This window comes from Stigmatopora nigra, chromosome 12, assembly GCF_051989575.1.
Source record: "Stigmatopora nigra isolate UIUO_SnigA chromosome 12, RoL_Snig_1.1, whole genome shotgun sequence".
NCBI lineage: Eukaryota > Metazoa > Chordata > Actinopteri > Syngnathiformes > Syngnathidae > Stigmatopora > Stigmatopora nigra.
Window position 1 is genome coordinate 3763768 of NC_135519.1, and position 20947 is coordinate 3784714.

Below are 20947 nucleotides of genomic sequence, written 5' to 3' on the forward strand. Positions count from 1 at the left end.
TGTGTGTGAATGCAAGAGAAATATTATTTTCAATCAAAGGTCCCAGCAAGAAGTGGCCCTACATTCAGAGGGAGACCCCTGATGTGTTAAAGGATACTGTATGTATGCATGATGTATGAGCAGGTGTGCATTGCGGGTGTGTGTTTGTGTAATGGAATTATCAGCAGGGTGTGAGCAACAGCTTTGGCATGGATGTAGAATGCACTATTGAAGTATATACAAACACACAAAACTCCTATATATACATCCGCATTATACTGGACACTTTTACATACAAAATACAATAAAAGTTAATGTAACATTCATAAATCCTGTGTATAGTACTATACACATCCAAAAATATTCACTATATACATACATATCGGCTAATACTGGCTATGGGTTGACTGTGGTATTGCAGTTTTTAATGTTAATCTAGTCATTTTCTAACCCTTGTCCTTTTGCGTGTACATTTACAGTATTTTACATCCCCTCGCCCTGTGGTTGGCGAGCATTCGGGAAGCTGTCGGGGATAAACGAGCTATATACTCCATTCCTTGCTCAGCTTGCTGGAATGCCACAGTTTAGGCAACAGGCCGTGAAATTACTACTTTATCACCGGCCAGAATGTAATTGTTCTCGAGTCGGGATGCCGTGTGCCAAAAAGGGTGTGTGCATGTCTCAGTATGTGTGTGTGTGTGTGTGTGTGTGTGTGTGTGTTTATGTGTGAGGTGAAATAGAAATGAAAATAATGTGAATAGAAAGAAATGGCAGCTGCATCTTTTCTGGGGGGATTGTTTGTGTGTCAGTGTCTGCTTGCTATCTTAATCTGGAGGTTTGAGGACTGCTTAGGGAAGTTTTCTTTGTTTGTGTGTCCGTGTGCGAGCACATTCACACGTGTGTGCGTTTCTTTCACAGCCACTGAAAAGGTACACAGCTGATCTCTGAGCCCCGAGACACCTCGTAAACTCTTTACGGGATTCACACCAGATGTGACCTTCCACCTGTGCACATGTGCACGCGCTGACATCTGGATCACGTGCACACTTGCTAACAATGATGATGTCATAGTATGGGTTTTCTATTAAAAGAGGGCAATATTTTCTGTTTGTTTTTTTGTTTACATGCATCTAGTTCGTTTTTTGAAATGATTTATATTATTTTATTAATTGCAAAATGTTTCTTTCTACTATACGTGATCCAAACGAATCGTTTTTTGTTATTACTTGTCATAGAACAATTAAGTCTGTATGATATAAAATTGTGTTTTCATGCAGTTTTAGAGTACAGTTTACCCATAATTTATTGCATTCCATAAATGTCAATGTTTTTCTCACTTAACTAAATCATAGTGAGGGTAATAAGGAAGTAAATGTACGTTACACCCTTGAAAATACAGTGGTATAAAAAAACCTACATCCCACACACAAAAAAAAAGAAAAACGTTGTGACATTGCCTTAATGGATGCTTAAATTTAAGTGAAAGTTCATTTTCACCCCTATTAGTGGCTAGCCCAGACGATATAAACAGAGCTTTTAACATTGGTCGTAAAACAAGAAAATAAAAAAGAAAAAGTGAGCTGATCCTGATCTCACCGCGGTGCATACACTCCATTTAAGAGACAGTTAATGTTAGCCTTTTATTACCCTAGAGTGGACATACATAATTTGCCTCCATGATAACAAGAGGCAAAAAAACACAGTCCAGAACCAAGACCTCAACCACAAATACTAAATGCAACTATTATCTGTAATAGTTCCTAGATGGACATTATGTACTGTCCACAATTGGCAGAAATGGATGCCAAATTCATTCCAAATGGAATCTAACGAATACATTTTCAACATACTTGGCATTCAGGATGGAATATTTGCAAGCTGCTAACTTTGAAATTACATTTGATTCTTTCTTTCTAAAACGAAGGAGCCTTGATTTTTGTTTGAAAGTAATTTCCTTTATACTCTTTAAATCCCCACAGGCCTTGAATTAAAAATAGTCCAATCTCATCATCCATAAAGCAGAGCGTGACCTGTTCCAATAATGTACGTAATGACAGAATTTAGTAGCTCCTTGAGTACTAGTTACCAACTCAAGGATCTAATGTCCCATTTAAGGTTTAGAATAGAAAGGGTCACTCTTGAATGAATTTTCTTCCAATGTAGTCCCCATTTCATTAACCGCCAAGTGATCTCTTCCATTCCTCCAAAGTTGGCAAAAGCACAATATTTGTCGGTTGGCCTTCTTGTCAGAAAATCACATTAGTAATCGCATGGTACGCCCCCCTGAGCGGCTTGGTTCTGACCTCACACGTTTCCATGTGTGTACCCACGCAAGCTGCTCTACACTTTAATTGAATCAAGCACAAGCTGCCAGTGTGCAAAAGATAATCAAACAGGAATCATGAGTAGAGAAAGAAGACAAGGACAAGACATTGCTTCACCATTTTTCTTGAATTTAGCTCATTAAACTGCAAAAAACTATGTACCGTATTTTTATGACTATAAGGCGCACTTAAAAGTCTTACATTTTCTCCAAAATAGACAGTGCGCCTTATATATGGAAAAAAAACTGAAAACCAAAAACAAAAAACCACCACTGTCGGATATTAAAAAAAACACAAACGCCTGAACTGAAACAATACTGTTAGATATGCAGATGCCATCTTAGTTTACAAAATCTTCCATTATATAGCTCCTCCCTCACTGCAAGATTTTATACAAAAAAATCCAAAACATCAACAATGGCTGGTTCTAGAGGTGACTGTAAAGTAGTGAGTGCTTCATGCCTGGGAGTCAATAGCAATTACCATATTTTCACCACTATAAGGCGCACTTAAGTCTTAAATGTTCTCCAAAATAGACTGTGCGCCTAATAATACAGTGTGCCTTATAGTTGTGAAAATACGGTATTTTTTTAATTACACAATTGTTGACCACAACAATTCTTTGTTTGAACTCCCAACTTTATCCTAGTTTTAATCCTGGCCTATATTCACTTCAAGTTTGACATCTCTACTCTAGATGAAGATGGTTGTTTTGCATGTGATGTGTCTACACAGTGTGGGTGGCTACAAAGTGTGTTTATCTCCATACTTCAACACTCTAATCTTACTTTTTTGTGTGTCTGAATTTAGACGGAAAGCAGAAACGTCTTTTGTTCACTCCAGAGGAGTCTTTTTTTTTTCCGTTCTCCTTTTTAAATCTCGCTTGCGGCCGTGGCTGCTGCATCCTGGCGCAGGGAGGAAACGCTTCAGGCGCTCCCAATAACTATGAGTGTGTGTGTAGTCCCTTTGTGTGTGCTTGTATTAATAGCCCAAGGCATCTTCTCAGCAGAGTTGTCAAGCTTTGGGAAGCCCCTCATTCAAAAGGAAATCTATAATAATTTGTCAAAAAAAATGCTCAGTGATTTTCCTGACATTTGTTGTTTTAGTTTTAAATTTCAATGAATATAAAGGAGATGTATCAAATTCTTTTTAGTTTTTTTGGTTGTTACTTATACTTTTAGTAGTGTGTATAATCTCCTCCAGATATGTTGGGGTTTTATAATCATGGAAATTATTACAATTTTGGTGCGGATAATTCTAAAGATTGTACAAAGTTGTAAAACTCACTTTGTTCATGTTGTTGAAAACAATGTAAAACTGAGAATTCTACTTAAGATAGTCATGGAACAGAATTTGGACAGTATTTATGTTTTTTTTTTATATAATGATAAACTGAGTGTTGTTGATTTGCTTGATAATCACTTAGCGGCCAATAAGTCAATAAATAATTACACTAGTAAGCATAAGACCTATAAATGTAAATCAAAAATGATATTCAAAGAACATAATCTCATCCCAAACTTGTATGACAAGTCCTCCAAGCATCACTATTCCTCCATCCAGTATTACAACTCCAAACACTTTTCACATCATCACTCTTAAAAAAGCTCAAGTCAAATTCCAGTGTCATTCTGAAGATCATGTTCCTACTCCCCTACCCATAATTCCTCTTACTCTTCTCAAACACTCTTATTGACCCTCTAATTAATTCCACATGCTGACACCGTTATAGCCTGATCTCTGCGCCTCACACATTCTCAAGCAACGATGAATTAGGCTCATCGGTAATAGTTCCCAACTGGCGGGGGTGCAACGGGAAGTTCAAGCCTTCACGCTGGAAACGCTGGCAAACTGACGGTAACGTGACAAATACAGCCCTCATGACACAATTTGTTCCACAACCAAGCTCGTAACACGAACATGACCTTATTATAAATGGATTTTCTCCATATAAAATAACTGAAATCCACCTCATGTATGCAACATTTCCCATGACCATCTATGGTACCCTTAAATAATAAAGCAATAATAAAGTATTGAAAGCATAAAACTGTTATTTATATACAAGCAGTTACCATATTGGAAGCTACATAGTGGAAGTATAATCAATATGAGTAGAAAAAGTCAAGAAAAAAAATCTTGTTGTTCCAACACACATTTGATTATTGCCATTTTAGTAATTTATTTTTGAGTTTTCCTTCTAAATTTTAATTTAAAAAAAAAACAGGAAACGTTCCAGCTATAAACTAAAGACTAATTCCAACATCTACCGCCTGCTGAAATACAATAAACATCACATTTGCTAAGCTTTAGTACTTTTACCAGCCCATGGGGACGTTTTACCTTGCCATTTTTATGGACAAACATTCCTCGGCTAGAGACTAAAAATGGCAAGTGATACATAATTTGAGAAGTTGAAGTCATAAAAAGTGTGAAGTGTCAGAAACATGTTTTTTTTAAGGTGAAAGTAGCTGAAATGTGACCCAGGCCTTGTAACACAAATAGATTTTAAGCCTGTCATTAAAGCAGCTCAACACAAAGAAAGAACGGCTATGGGAGGGCCAGCTGCATTGGACTTTATTTAAGTGCAATGCTGACTATGTGTGTCTGTGTATGTGTGTGTATGTTAGGCCTTTAATTACTTCCAGAAGTTTTTCCCCAACCGGCTTTCCTTTCTTATGGCTTCAACGCAACCGCACGACGGAATTGCACTTTTTATGTTTTCTTTTTTCCCTTTTTCTCTTTGACCCGCCTTCGTCTTCTTTTGCTTTCTTGGTAAAAGTTGGAATAGGAACAAAAAAAAAATCTGTCGTGTATTTTTAGTGTTTTTTTTTTGGTGACGGGGTAGTTGGAAGAGCAAGTTCCAATTTGCTTTGGGTTGTTTTTTTTTTTGCATCAAAAAGATTTTTGGGTTAGGTTTAGGTTGTTGTTTTTTGTGGCGAATAAACTGTTCAGTCCCTGTCACAAATCAGTAAGCATAAAAGCTTAAAGACCCCTGGTGTATAGCATATGGACAGCAAACATCTGGTAGCTCTAACCAGCCCAGTTGAAGTAGTACATTCATTTATAAAAGAGGGTATGTTTACTTACTCATTTTGTTGCTCCATTTGATTTCCGTTAGTTTTCTCTGCCAAGCAGTCAATCAATCATTGATGACGCTAGTTTTATGGTCACTGGGTTGGCAATTCCATCCAAATTCGTCTTTTCTCCTTTTTCCTAACCTGCAAATTAAGAAAAAAGTCTTTATAGTTGTTGCTTTCCAGATTTTGGTCCATCATACATTGACAAAGACAAACATAAGACAACATCCACCAGCGTAATCCCTCACTTCATGTTTTTCAAAAACAATCAGATGACCCTTAAGTGCATCTTTGAGCTACTTGAGTGTCCATATAAACAGTCACAGACACAAAACCCTCCTACCCCAAGAAAATAATTGAATAAAGAGCATCATTTCATTAGCGAGGGGCACCACAGGTGCACACAAAGTGCTACAAAGTGGCCACGTTGAAACACTTACGGCTAATTATCTTTACAACAAGCAGAACATAGAGTTCAGTGAACGGCAATGTTTGTTTGTGCGCCATTGCACTAGGCCGAAAATGGATTCTCTCTGCTTCCGACTTCCAGATGTGGATGCCTCACATCCACACAAACACACACTGGAAGCTTAAATTTACTGCATCCTGCACCAGTCTTTAGGAACTCACTTTGTTTTTGTGAAGAAAGTGAAAAGACTAAGTTTGAATTCTGAATGTAATATTTTGATTGTTACATTTCTGTATGAAACTTTACCATACAAACCATAAAGAACAAATACATGTGGGTTTTAAAGTACAAAACTGAATACTAAATATATCATACATTCATTGGAAGGATAATAATTAAAAATATGCTTAAATTTACTAAGAATTGTTCATAGTAAAAGAAAATGTGAAAAAGCAATTAAAACAAAACTGAAAAAAAATGTCTTATTTAATTATATAGCAACCATTTATCCTTTAAACAATATGGTGAATGCTGAAGACAATCAGAATAATTATCATCATTACTATTGCCATTTTAGCATTATAATTATTATAAATATGAATTTGTATCTTCTGCTGGCTCCATATTCAATGAAGAAGTAGATAATGCTAGATTTTACACATCGCAAGACTACTGGTTTCTCAAACTAGTTGCCATTGCGACGTCTCATTAGAATCGGGACATGAATGAAGTTAACGTTTGGACTGGAGCTAATTAGCTTTCATGCTTTGTTAACATTCTTATTAATAGCTCTGCTTCCTATTGCTGCTTAGTATTTTTGCGATGAAATTGAGTAGTAGCAGTAGTCAAATTATGTGTGTCTGTTCGAATTGCCAAGTTGATCATTTCAAAGACAGGAAACCTGTGACTGAGTGAGCTTTGCCTTTAACAAGCTCAGAGAGGTTGATGTACGACGGGCCACTTCTCATCGGTTTGCTGCTTGATCATGTTGATGGATTGTCGCTGCAAGTGTGTGCGTGCGTCGGTGTGAAAAAGTCTCAGGAGTGCTTGTTCATGTGGTGAACTTTAGTTTTTTTTTTCTGCCAACGCATTGCAAGAGAACATGAAATTTAAGCCCTTGTCTGGATTTGTAACGATAGCGATGCAATGGTGTCCTCCACATTTCACAGGCAAGATGATATTCTCTTTCTGGCCTCGTCAGCGTTCTGTCGGAATGGCGACCCTTGCTCGTTTGTTGACTGCAGACAACCGTGAAGGAATGAGGCGAGGGACTACATGTTGACGTAGAGTGACAGGTCACTGGACTCTACTTATTAGCTCTTGAAAACAGGGGGGGTCTAAAGAAAGCTGGGATGTTTGGTGACCTGGAATATGTATTTCCTGCAAGACTCAGAGTTTCTAGGTAGTTTCTAATTTGAGGAAACAGTGCTGATGAAAAACTATGGGCACAACACACAGAAAATGCCAATAATGTAAGAAAATCAATAGAAAGTTTAGTTTTCGATCTTGCACAAGCATTGCAACAAGTCATTCTGGAAAGTCTTATACATACTTGATGCTTATTTATTGTTGTGCTACTGCACTGTGCAGTTTGAAATGAAACCAGGATGACAGTTTGGGGAAAAATGCCAATGTAAGGTAGAGCTCAACAATATTACCGCGTTGGAGGATTCCAATTCTTTTTGCCATTTGAGAGCATAGAGTTCGGCATCCATAGAATCATCGTAGGGAATGGGTTAAAAAAAAAAGAAATGTAAGACCTCCTTGGCGGCCATGGCGAAGTTGCTTGCCTGAAGGGTCAGCGGTTTGATTTCCAGCTACGACTGGCCAATATTGAAGTACCTTTGAGAGAGGCACTGACCCTTAAATTACTCCCAGTGGTTTGGCGGCATCTTGCCCAACAGCAGATAAATGCGCTCCTTAAGTACTCTACCATTTCCATTTAAGACCGATCTGTTCAAATTTAAGAGAAATTTAACATGTCTATCAAGTACAAGACAACTTATAAAACCACTTCTATAAAGTGGCCAACAAAAAGATCACTATGACCTTCTTCAAGACATCTCCATTTACATGTCATTGATAAGACCGTAGTCGAATGCAGATCTAACGTTGCTATCTAAACCCTCATTCATTTGCCGAAGGTCAGAACCCCCTGAGAATTGAACCCTAAATCTTACAACCATGAGGCGGACATGCTAACCACTCGTCTTTGTGCTGCCGCTGGCTAAACAACATCTCAAAAACAATATTCCTGCAAGCTTTGCGCCATAATTCGGGCCAAACGAGTTATTGATCGCAAAGGGGTTTATGGCCGATGAGCGGGAGTGTCTCCTCTCTCGGAAAAGTCCCGTAAAGTGGACACGAAAGAGGCGAGCGGTCACCAAATCCTCGGGACGACGAAACAGCAGTAAAATCATTTAGCTCAGTAATTACAAGTGAGCTGTAACCGGCCCTTTGCGGCCTTGGAGATGGATTCCACAAGTCAGTCTCTCTCCCCCTGAGGGTCTGCTCTGTGATTGCGGTTACACTCTTGTCTGTTTACAGCACACTGAGTTGTCTCGTAACTGTTCTTCCTTGTGATCCCATCCCCTCATTCTGGCTTCAATGTGAATGGGGTGAACAAACAATGCAGGAGAAAGTGACCAAGTTGTGATGGGGATGGTGAATCTTAATCAGCTTCATGTCGTTTCTGGCCTCTGGCAGAAATTTGGTCTGTACCGTCATTGCGTATGAATCTGACTTGAGTACGCAGTTCTAACGATTTGTGAATAGGTCGTAATATGTCTACGGTGTACATTTCCGTTTGGCAAGTACAACTCTTAACGTTGATGTGTAGTCATTGGTGAAAGATCTAGTTCAAGGTACAGTACATGCATTTTTCATAGGTGTATATATATCATAGACAATATTTTACACACTGGGGGTTCACAGAAACTGACATGTTGTCAAAATGGTACACTGAACCTAGTGGTTGGAGATTTTGAAAGCATACTTCAAAAGCAAAATGAAATAAAAATGTTATTTAATCAAAATGTGCGGTTTTAGCTAGGCAAAAGACATTGTAAGGTTAAACCAAGGATACAATAGAAACGTTACCTTCCTTTTAAAAACATTGGCCTAATTTTTCCGAGGTTAATGATATTAAATAAAACGAGTAATCTCAGGGGTTTTAAATAAACTTATCTGCAGTGGGCCAAGTGTAAAAAGGTCTTGGTGGTAATTGATATGGCAAGGGAGACTCATTGTTCTGACTTATGAAAGTCAGTGCGTGTATATGTGTTATAGTTTGTGTGCCTACAGAAACATCATTAAAATATGGCAGCAGCAAATTTGATCAGAGCAGATGTTGAATTAATTGCTTTTGTGGCTGATTGCATTAATGCCTCCAGTCTATTAGCAGGACGGACAAGTAATTAACACCATCATTTTTTAGCACACACATACAGCATCCTGCTAATGTCACAGCACAACACTAAATCAATTAGCACAAAAAACTTGTTGCATTATATGAGCAAGGTTTCTCACGGTGAATACCCTTAGGGGATACACAAACTATAGCTCAGGGGTCCCCAAATATATTTGTAATGAATTACCTGGAATCATTTTGAAAATATGCATACATAAAACACATTATAAACCAATTACTTCTCCATACCTTCGCATTGGCCTATTAGACGGGTTGTAATTATTGGGATTTATCATCACATGGTTGTATCCCACATGAATAATTTCATTTCATCTTTTTTTAAACAACAAATTATATATTTTCTGGAACATGGTCATTGTGATTCATTATCTATATTCCATTGAATGCAATATAATAATGATGATTTAACGTTGTTAACACTACACTATTACACTCACTTATACACACACATCCACTTCATATGGACACTTGACCAACATTAATCATATGTGAGTGTGATGCGACACCATTTAAACTACAAAATCATAACCACAACATGAATAATGGATCTTCATATTGATCTGCACTTCTCTGAACACTTCTAATGCAACAATACAAATAAATTTGTTTCATAAAACTAACTTGAAATGTTTGACACGTTCCAACATAAAATACTGTCCATTATTTTCAATCTATTGAAGGAAAAAAAAAAGATGATTGTTTAATCTTTCAGAAAAAAAAGTATATATGAAGAGTTTAGATTTGTCACGGTAGCCTGTTTCAATCGACTGGAAGGTCTCAAAATCCTGTTAAAATTGAACTAAGATGCTCACAGGAGCCTTATGGGAAATAAACGTGTGAGGGTCAAATACAGAAAAGTTGCAGACATTTATCAGCTTGTACCTTTTGTATACAAAACCCAGACAACTTTTAAGTTTTTCCCCCCACTCTGACCACCTGAGACCATTACAAATAGACCAGTGATTTTCAAACAGTTTGTCGGGCCACTTCAGTAAACGAAATAATCGTCCAATGATCCAAGGATGAAAATATTAGTGTGTAGGAAGGGTTGTTAGTCCCCTTTGTGCCAGCACCCCCAAATTTCATGTTTTTGCTGTACATAAAAGATAAAAAACAAAAAAAATGAAGCACGTACCACATGAATAGGTAGTGAACACATGCGCAAACACACACATACTCTCTCCAAGGCAGTCTTAGGCACACACTCACTTATTCACACAACCCTGTGACAAGCCAATCCAGTGTAACCTCTACATGTCCTACAGCCACGTTTCTTCAGCTAAGATGAGAGCCAGACTGAAAAATGGAGAGGAGAATGGAAGAAGGAAAGGATTTCATCCATTTTTCTCCTCCTCTTCCAGCTAAACTCTGTGTTCCCAATACATAAAAATACAATGATTTATAGCATATAGAAAATGCACTTATGAATACTATGGAAGAGGTTTTGTGTTGAACTGAAGAAGCTAATGAAATGTTCTATTTTTCTTGAAACATATGCTACTTAGATTAATCTATAGAAACTGGCATGCTTGAGTGGATTTAACACTTTACCACCTTTTGGTAAGAAAGAAACAATACAATAATAGATGCATTTTATTCATCATTCACTTGCATGGTTTGTCCATGTCCACAAAAAGTATTTATAAATCTATTTCTAAGAAAATTATCAGGCACCCTAATTAGACTGCAAACGAATAACATGTCTTAAAGGTGCAGTGAGCGGATCACTCGTCAGACATTCATTTAGATGAACTATTGAGCGTGTTCTTGGCAGACGCCATGGATAGCGATGAAACTTGTCGCCCTTAGACATCAACAAAGGTCAGTCTTGTTTGGCAAGGATTGGCTTTTTTGACTATCATTGGTTTGCTCACACACATACACACACACTCAAGAACTCACACTGGTCTCATTTCCAGTAATAAAGCAGACGAGTGGTCGCACCACATCCACTAGCTCATAAGTCACCCTAAGCTCTGCGGCTGACTTTTATTAACGTCGAATTCGGGCGGGATTTATTTATCCAGCCGTTTAATTCGGCTCAAAGACGAGCTGCCCGCGACATTTCTCCCGGCTCCGTAACATTGAATGAGTCAGTGTGACTGGCTGGAATTAAGAGCGCATTACACAACGGGAATGCCACTTTGGAAATCTTGCAAAGTTAATTTTACGAGCGACGAGGCCCGCTGAGCTGCTAATTGTCTTGAAAACAAAAATGGCCTCTTTCATGCTGCCTTGCCGGTAAATTGGCCCTTGGCGGTAGAGCTGGGATTAATTGAAGCGTTCCTCTCAGACACTCAATGTGCGTCCGAAGTGCAACTTCCTAGTCATTGCAATTTAATGCATTCAGCCATTAGAAGCATAGTGACAGACAAAGTGGCTTTCAGCCCAAAGGAAGACGGTCATCTCATCTTACTTGTAAAACTTGAAAAGTTTCCATTTCGTTTTGTTGGTGAATCAAAAGATAGCCAATTCCTAGCTGGTCATTATCCCTGGCAACCCATGTTGGTATCTTACAAGAGTCAGGGGGAAAAAGCTGTGAAATAACTTGGAAGGCCTTGACAAAAAGTGGCATCTGAACCATCTTACAGGTCAATTCCTGTCACCAGTATTAAAAATGGGGTGGAAAAAATAGCAAGTGTGAAAGAGACTCGAATCAGAAGCAAGTAATTACCTGGATGGACTTCAACCCTATGAGTAGCATCAATAGCGCACACACACACATTGATAACGAACTACGAAAAAGGTGGATTGAATGGCAATCAGAAGAAATAAGATTTGCAATGTCCAAACTTGGATGCCTGGTGTGGAAGAGGCTAAAAAATGCCTCTCCTTCCGCATGTAGTGAGGTGATGAAAAGTCACTCAAGTGTCAGTGCCTCGGTCAGACATTCTCCTTCACTGCGCCTCATGGCAGCAATCAAGTGATGACTGAAAGATTGCACATTCTCTCCCTTAACTTCTCCACATCCTCGTTCAAGGTTTCATCCTCGCCATGTCAAACCAATCCTCCAAGTGAGGTGAAGGCAAGGAGATGGTTTGGAAGAATGTATTGTGCCTCCAGGAATGACGGAGGTGACAGCCAGAGGCAAAAGAACAGACCCAAAGGAGCCAGAATGAATGACAGTCAATAAAGATGACCTTCATTACGCTGATATGACAAGAAACGGAGTGCTCTAGTGTCCGCCATCACTGGAGGGGAGTCACATTGTGGCCTTGCCTGAGGCATTGCCTTAGAGTCCTCTCCGCGTTGGCTCTACCACACTTGAAAATGTTCATACTTCTGGCCAAATCCAGCTTTTGAAGCAACATCGTGAGCAAAATTAGATAGCAGCAACACTGTTAACATTACAGTCGGTCGTGTTAGACAATTGTCCGTCCATTTAACACGGAACATTGTAAAGAATTAGCTTTTCTTCAACAGAAAATTACCTTCACGAGTGTTCTCAAGAAAGCATTGACTGCCCTTAGCTACTGCACTTTCCTGCCTTGTAATAACTAACATCAAATACCATTTTACACTACTGGAGCTCATAAATTAGCTCACCTAAAAAATGTCAAGTGTGAGTGTGGTTTAGTGTCAGCAAGAAGTGGTTTGCTACCTCCCGCTGAGTCACACTATGGCTGCCACACTTGAGCTTCATCGGCACTGACCTTTCTTTCTAAGCGGGATTTTAGTGGAGCTATTTTTTTTAGGTATTTTTTTTTACCAAGTCAGCGAAAGAATAAGTTGGGTTTTTAATGCTGCTGGGGCAGTTTGAATGTTGATCATGTTCAGAGTAACTTGTGATAATACCTTGTTTGGCTTGGTTCAAATAAGGTCAAAACAGGTTTGGACCAATTGAGGATTAGATTCAAGTTTTACTTTAACCACTTGAGACTTGAAACTGGATTAGGTGAGTGCTAAATTGGGTTTCGACCTGTTTGCCCAGATATGGATTGGCTTGGATAGATTTAGAAGACCAAGTGAAGTTTATCGCAGCATGAAAATGGTGACATAACACTATTAACTAGTGCCAAATTTCCTTTGAGTTTAAATATTCAATTCCAAAACACACAAAGCACTTTCATCCAACCATGTCCTATGATGTTGAGGTGCACAAGGTAACAAGCATGACAGCCAAGAAGCTAAACGTCACAGTTAGCTAGTTTGAAATCAAAATGGCAAGGCCACGTCAAGAAATAAAAGAGGAGAAATGTGGCTGGGCTCCCAAAAGCAGAAATCATCCGGCGCCATCAGAATATCATATCGAGCCAAGCGTAGATTACATTGACGTGCATAGGTCTTTTGTTTCTTAGGCTAGCCTTCAAGGAATCTTACTCTAGCACACAGCGGCTTGTGCTGTCAAGACTTATGAATAAGTAGCAAACCAGGCTGGCATCACTCTACTCCCTTTGACAAGGAATTACAGCTTCAGCCATGTTTTATGCCGGCTCCAAACAAAATATCCCTGCAATAACTCCTCACTATAAGGGGTTTCTCTTGTAGACTTTGCCAATTTATAGACGTATACCCAATATAATACATGCACTGTTCACCTCGCACCACCGACTGATTGTTGCTACATTATGCATTCAAACACAGAAGTGCTTTTGCACTGTGGGGAGCTGTCAGAACCATCAGTCAGGCATTAGAATAGCTTTTAAATGAACACAATGTTTTGGTTTGCTTACTATTGCAGAATTTCATACAAGGGGACGTTTTTTTGACTTTAGATGTTTAGTCACAGTCTACATTGTCAATTTAATTCATCAAAAAATGTCAGTCCGCTTGGAGATCAGGAACTTTTTGGTCACATGGTAGAAATTGCAACACAATTAGAACGAATCATGACAGAACTATTAGCTTTTTCTTACTTTATACTGCGTTTATGCCCAAAAGGGGGGAAAAGGGGATTGTGTGACTTGAGCCATGTCATGTAAATCTACCCCAAGTGTATAATGTAGGTTGTGCAAGACATACTTGCACATATACAGTTACCAGACAGTCCGCCTGCTTGCCGACTGCAAAAGTCAACGTTGACATTTAAGCACGCCACCCCCGAGGCCGTAGCCAAGCAGAACACTTCCACCCGAGTGTCACTTTTCCGACGGAGAATAATAGCAGACTTTCGTCCGCCCTTTCCAGGACGATTATTCATACTCTAACGGACTCTTTTGCTTGCTGTCTAGCTCAAGGGAATATCAGCTAAATACTCATAACTTGTTACTCCTGCACGACTTGTGTCAAGTCGTTTGTTGGCAAACATCTGCAGAGACAATTGAAAAAGCCTAGCCAAGTTTTTCTATGAAATTTTTCTGTCCACATAACCCAAAATCTAAAAAAAAAAATAGGTAACCCAGACTTGAAATGTACATGTAACCCAAACCATCCAATTTTGTAGCACCAATAAGAAAAAAATAATTTCAATTTGGTGTTATTTTTAGTCTAGGATTTACATTTGGGCTATTTTTATTAGTACTGGCAAATTCCATCATGTCTCAAATTGGACCCAAATATGTGTTAAACTACTGTAAAGCCTGTTTGTGAAGTAGGCTCATAGCATTAACTGGGTATTATACAGTGCTTTGTTCATGAGCTAATTGAACAAGCATCAGACTTAAAAGCACAGTCACAACTCTCTGCATCACTAAAATATATATTTCTCTCTTATTTATTTATTTTTTTCATGTCTCCCGCTCACTAATGTCTTATATATTTTTGGAATAATATTCTTCTCTAGCGTCTGCCTTTTATGTTTGACATTTTTATGACGTGCTGCTCTCTCTCTCTCTCTCTCCAGCTCTTCTCCTGCGAGGCTTTCATGTTGAGATTGTCGTCAGTGAATTGTTATCATTGTATATAAGATCCATGGCGGTGGAAAAGGTAGAATAAGGAAGAAAAAACAGCAGTGAAGGACACAGTGTGACAAGCACTGGGGAAAAATACAGCTATTTCCAGTTTTCTCCAACTTGCTATTCCCTTAATGACAGGTGTAGTTGTTATTATTAAACAGATGAATTTCAGGACTACGAGAAACAAAAATTACTCAAATTTAGAAGCGGTTTTTGAGGAGACTAAAATCAAACTGGTATCGTTAAAACCTGCAGAGAACATGGCAAAACTGAGGTCTAACTGTAACAGCTATTAATACTGAGGTACAGTCAAAAAACTAGAGAAAATGTGTACATTTTGTTCCAATGAGTACATTGTTGGTGGTCTGGAAAAAGGAAAAGCAGATGAAGTCATTAACCCAGATACAGTTCACTCTGCTGAAGGTTCATTTTGAAAAAGGTAGCTAGCCTCCAGTCCCCCCACTGTCGTGACGGCTGCGGAGGGAAGTAATTAACAGACATACAGAGGGAATTGGACTATATTAGATCCGGGATGAGTGGTCCTCTGGGAACGTTTGTTCTCGTTCTTTCATTGCTTTCTTGTTCTTCCTTCCTGCGACTCTGTGTATGTGTCTGTTTTTTTTTTTTCTCACTCGGCCTTCCTCCGCTTGCAGCCGTCTAGCCATGATGACTTCATCCTTTATTAGCTGGTATTGATACTCTCTTCAGGGGTGTCTAAAATTCTCTTCCCTTCTGACCATTGCTATGTTTTTGACAGGTCATCAACAGTGAGCTCAAGAAACGGCGGGTGTCCCCCGATGCCTACCATCGCACAATTCCTCCCCACAATCCAGCCTACATTTATAACAGTCCTAAGTCTGTAGCACATAACCCACATTTAAGGGTTTCCCTCTGAGTCCAGCCTGGCCAGGTATGGTTGCATACTGAAAATTTCTTCTGGCTTTCCCTGTCTTGTGTTTTCATAAACAATAGTAACAGGTTTTTATACACTATCTTTTGTGTTCATCTTCATATCTCAGATGATAGTTGATTATTATTAATCTTAGACATTCAGGGGTCAAGGAACCTTTTTGACGAAGAGAGCCATAAACAATTCATATTTTCAAACATTATTCCTTGAGAGCCATACTCAGAATTTAAAAGTAAAAATACATCAAAATGTAAGCATCTATTATTCATTTCACCAATTTGAAAGTTAAAAAAGTGCATTCTTTTGAGAACATTATTTCACTGTTGCTAATCAATGAGTATCAGTAAGACAATGCATGTAGAAGAGTCTAATGAAGAAAAAATATGATTTAAAAGGGCAGCGAGCCATATAGACCCATCAAAAGAGCCACATATGGCTCTCAAGCCATAGGTTACCTACCCCTGTGTTAGGTCTTTACCTCATTGACTGCTATTGACGGTATTACACAACACAAACAGTGAAAATGGGCTGATTATATATTGTCTTCACGAATAACAAATAAGTAGAAATATATTGAATTGCTTTTAACCGCACTACCTCACAATCTATTCCTACCTTTGTAAAGCCAGACAAAAATGAAAGAAAAGCAGCTCAACCAAACCAGAAAATAGCAGAGTTGCCTTGGAAATTATTAAAGAAAAGTGGAGGAGAATCAATTCTGGATAAAACTCAAAATTCCATTGGAAAGCTCACCAGGAAATCATATAACAAACAGACATCACTAAAATATCGACAGCACATGACATTAGGGTTAAAGGGTATTTTTTTCAACCGAAAAAGACATCAAAATTGTGTGAGGTAGACAATCACAGTACTTGTAGCAATGTCTATGGCGACCATTTCATAAGAAGCCATGTATCTGCTGTTTGATCAAAACAAATTGTATTTGTAGGGAAAGGGTGAAGAAGCCAGTGTTCTTTTTTTGTTGTCTCTATTCATTTTTAATCTGGATTTTTTTTGTACTTGTCGTAGCAAAAAATAAAATTCCCATTAACTCGGCAACTCAGGAAATCTGTACAAACACAAGGCAAGCCACCTACATTATCTTTCCCTCAGGTTGATTTGAATTTTTCCCTCACTCTAGCAGCTGCTTTCAACCAAAAAAAACCCCAAAAAAACATTTTCTTTGGATTGTGACTACACGGCTGGTTTATTGAGTTTGAACCCCATTTAATCTGATTTAATGCTTTTTTTTCTTGTTTCAACAAATGACACATTCTGGAGAAGAAAAAAACAGATGGTAGACACCAGTAAACATTAATCCAGAATTAAAAATAGGAAAAAATAGCATTCTGCAGTGGTAAAAAAACAGGAATAACATCTAAGAAGAGAAAAATGATTATTTTTCAATAGCGACTTATGAAAAAAGTCCTCTTGAGACTTCACAACGCGATGACGGATGCTTTAACCTTTGCCCTCTGTTTCTAGAACCCTATTGACACCACATGATATTTAACCTTTGCCTCCGATCATCATAGCTAGTATTTAACAAAATGGTTGCAAACGATTTCAAGCAGTGAACTTTGACTTTTTCTTCTAACTATTTGCTCCAGATGTTCTATATTTTAACAAGCAGGCCTGTATTAAGTATAAAGTACAAAAAGAATGACACCTTTTGATTGTAAAGGTGCTGTATCTCCTTTTCCACGGCTATTTTTCCAGTTATGATTGAACCTTGATACCCTCTTAAGATTTCACGAGCAAAATAAGACCTTGAAATAAAACATCAACCCATTTTATTTGAAACATTGCTTCTCACAGGGGCTTTTATAATGTATTTTTTGGACTCTAAATACATTTCTTCTTTATCTTTTAACTACGTTCCAACAATTTTGTTAATTGATTACCGTAGGATAAGTACAGTCGTGTTTACTTTCAGTTCTTCACAATTTTCTAAAATCCATTTATCATCTACAAGTCAATTTTATATCAGCGGGTGAAATTAATGTCTGACATTTTTTTGCTGTTATATTTTTAGTAATTAACAGGCACAAAACATGTTCAGACTGGTACAATTTAGGAGAATAAGTCTAGCATATGAAATATTTTGTGGCGTTGACATTTTGTTGCATGAGATATACAAGATAGTTTTTAGTGCAGTCTTTACAGACACCCTCCTTTTAAAACTTTTTAAGTGAAAATATTGACTCTTTCAGTGCCATTGATAGATGGAATAGACGTCTAATTTGACCAATCCATTTTGACTAGAGGGAGATGGCACTGAAACTATTATTTACTGCCAGACCTTCCAATTTGATACAAAATGCATCCAAAAATCATTAAAATTCTCTCACTACCTTGTTTTTTATTTAACTACTATGAGATGGCCTCACTTTTCGCCATACACACACCTTGTTAATTAGTTATCATACGCCAATAAGTCTTGTGATTAAACTTTACTACTTTGCTTTAACGTTAATTTCCTCCCTTGTGACAATGATAAAAGATTATCTCATCTTATCTTAATGACTTTATTAATCAATTCGTGGCTGGACTACTAGCCACCACCACCACCATCTATCTATTCAGCCACCCTGAATCTTAATGGTTCATCTTATCAGGGCAATTATAAGCATCCAACTTTGAGGAGAGTTTCTTTAGAGAGCCATAAAAGGGTACTGAAACATGATGGATATTGTTGTATGATGGATTGTAGGAGTTATGGTATGTATATGTAGTATAGTAGGGTATTCCACATGTTAAAACGTGATTTGTCATCACACTTTTGGATTAGCATGAACTAAGTGAGTGCTTTGAGGGGCCTTGGAATGGCGGGATGTCAAAGCTTCCATCAGCTATCAGTCAACGTGCATCCACATACCTATACATCCGTCATTCTCACATTGCTGGCTTTCATATTTCACTCATTCGGCCTCATCATCGGGCGATAAAACAAACACAAGTGATGTTAAATTACACCCATGACTTTGTAAGGAGCTTCTGAGAGGCAATAAAACGTCGTCACCCCCGAGTTTGTGTGAGTATGTGTGTTTGGGTGTGTTTGGGTGGGTGGAAACAGTCAGGCAATGAGCCGTGAGCACAGACAGACTAGTAAGTGTAAAGGACAATTAAGCAGCAGACTCATCCACGACTTCTATTTGCAAAAGTGTAGGTTAAATGCTGGTGTCAATGTTCAGAGAGCCAACCATGCATGTTTTGTTGTCCTGGGAGGAAAGCGGAGTACCCGGAGAAAACCCAAAAGGCCAAAGTACATCAATAATTAAAGTAGTTGGTGATTTACATAGTGAATTAGTTGTTAATCAATCAAATACTCCTGGTAAATAAAAAGACAACTGCTCTCTAAAACAAGACACATTGAACATTAGTCTACTGCATGAGCAAGACCTTCAATGTACAGGGATTAAACCCGCGGCCTCTTCCATGTCCTGGCCACTGTGCGACATGTGCATTACAGATGGCTACATGACATTCCTCACAACATTGGCCACTGAATAATTAAGCAGGGCTATAAATATTAATTTGCAGCCTAGCCCACTTTGAAGCCTTCCCTCCCATGGGCCGAGCTGACCAAATGCAATTGTCCCTGCATCGTTCATCAGGCCATGAAGACAACCTTAGAGGGCTTGTTGGAGCTTTGCAACATTTTAAGAGGCGGGAAAAAACGGGTTGTGTTGGAATTGCAGACGAGCAGGATACAGACGAAAGACAAAAAAATGGACAGAAACCAGCCAATCAGCGATCACGCCCAATTGACTGACACGCAAGACCTTCCAATGAGGGTTATGAATGTTATCGACTTAATTCATCATCCCAAGACGCAAAAAACAATTAGAAGCATTTGATTTGATCCAATTACACGCATTGTTGTGTTTTGTAGCTAAGAACGATAAAACAAAAGCCCCAGAGATCAGCTATCGTTTATTGAGATCAGGGATTAAAAGATTAACAGCAATCTCCGAGGCGATCAAAAGGTGTCGTGTAAATGGAGCATGGGAGGTCGATTTCTTCAACGTGTCTCAGAATTAAGTTTTTTCTTTCACAGCTAACCAAGACTTTAAATAACGAGAATGTCAAAAAAGTCCCTTAAGGGTAACATCATCTTCCATCATCACCATCATCCTCTAACAGCTTTCTTATAAAAACCACAGTAGTGACGTACATATAAACCAAATGACTCAAAATAATCCGCAGTCAGCAAGACTTGAAAACTCAACCTTGAGCAGCCTGGTTTTTTTTTTTGGCATGGTTCTTTCTCCTTTTTACTCCCTCTCCACAAGTAATGACAAGTTGACAGTAAGGACTAATTGGCCCTGCTAACATATACCGGTGATGCTTGGCTTCTTTTTGGATGAAAAAGCAGTCGGCGGTAGGAACCAGCAGAACGCCCCATTGTGGCTTTGAAGGGGAAATGAGACATGTAATTCAATCCATAATGGCCATTTTTGTATAAATATACAAAATAGCTGCTTTTAGGGTCATTTCTACCTCGAGCCTGTCATTGTCTTTCAGGGAGAGATAGGAGAAAATATACCCGAGTGCACCCTTCTAAAAAAGTCTTACTAAAAGGTTCACAGTGAGAGCTATAGCCTGGGAATGAACGAATGAAAAAAGCACAAGGACAAACAAATACTGCATGTATGTGTGTGTATGCTGTATGAGGTCCATTCATCACACTAAGAGGCAATTTCCATAGATCCAGCCTGGCCATGGCACCACATGGAACCCTAATCACCCTCCGTCTCTGTCCGTCTGCCTCTGATTTTCCCTGTCGGCCATCCTCGGTGGCAAATAACCGCAGCAGTCTGGTCTCGAGTCGCGATACATTCCCTCTGCCCATTATCTTAGCTCCGCAAATGGTCATTAACGGAATCGTGTCGCAATGGTATTCATTTCAGCTGCGCCTTAAAAGGCTTTTAATGGCAAACAACTTCAAACTGATCCACTCCCTATGTTCAAGGAC

General features: G+C 38.6%; 1 protein-coding gene across 2 annotated transcripts in view; it reads right to left on the reverse strand.

The window, feature by feature from the left end:
* Positions 1 to 20947, reverse strand: part of mcm8 (minichromosome maintenance 8 homologous recombination repair factor) — a 244565-nt gene that overhangs the window by 123587 nt on the left and 100031 nt on the right. For both annotated transcript variants that reach the window (XM_077729396.1, XM_077729397.1), the window contains one exon: positions 5394 to 5524. The gene's annotated coding sequence lies outside the window, so the exon portion shown is untranslated. The remainder of the gene's footprint in view (positions 1 to 5393; positions 5525 to 20947) is intronic.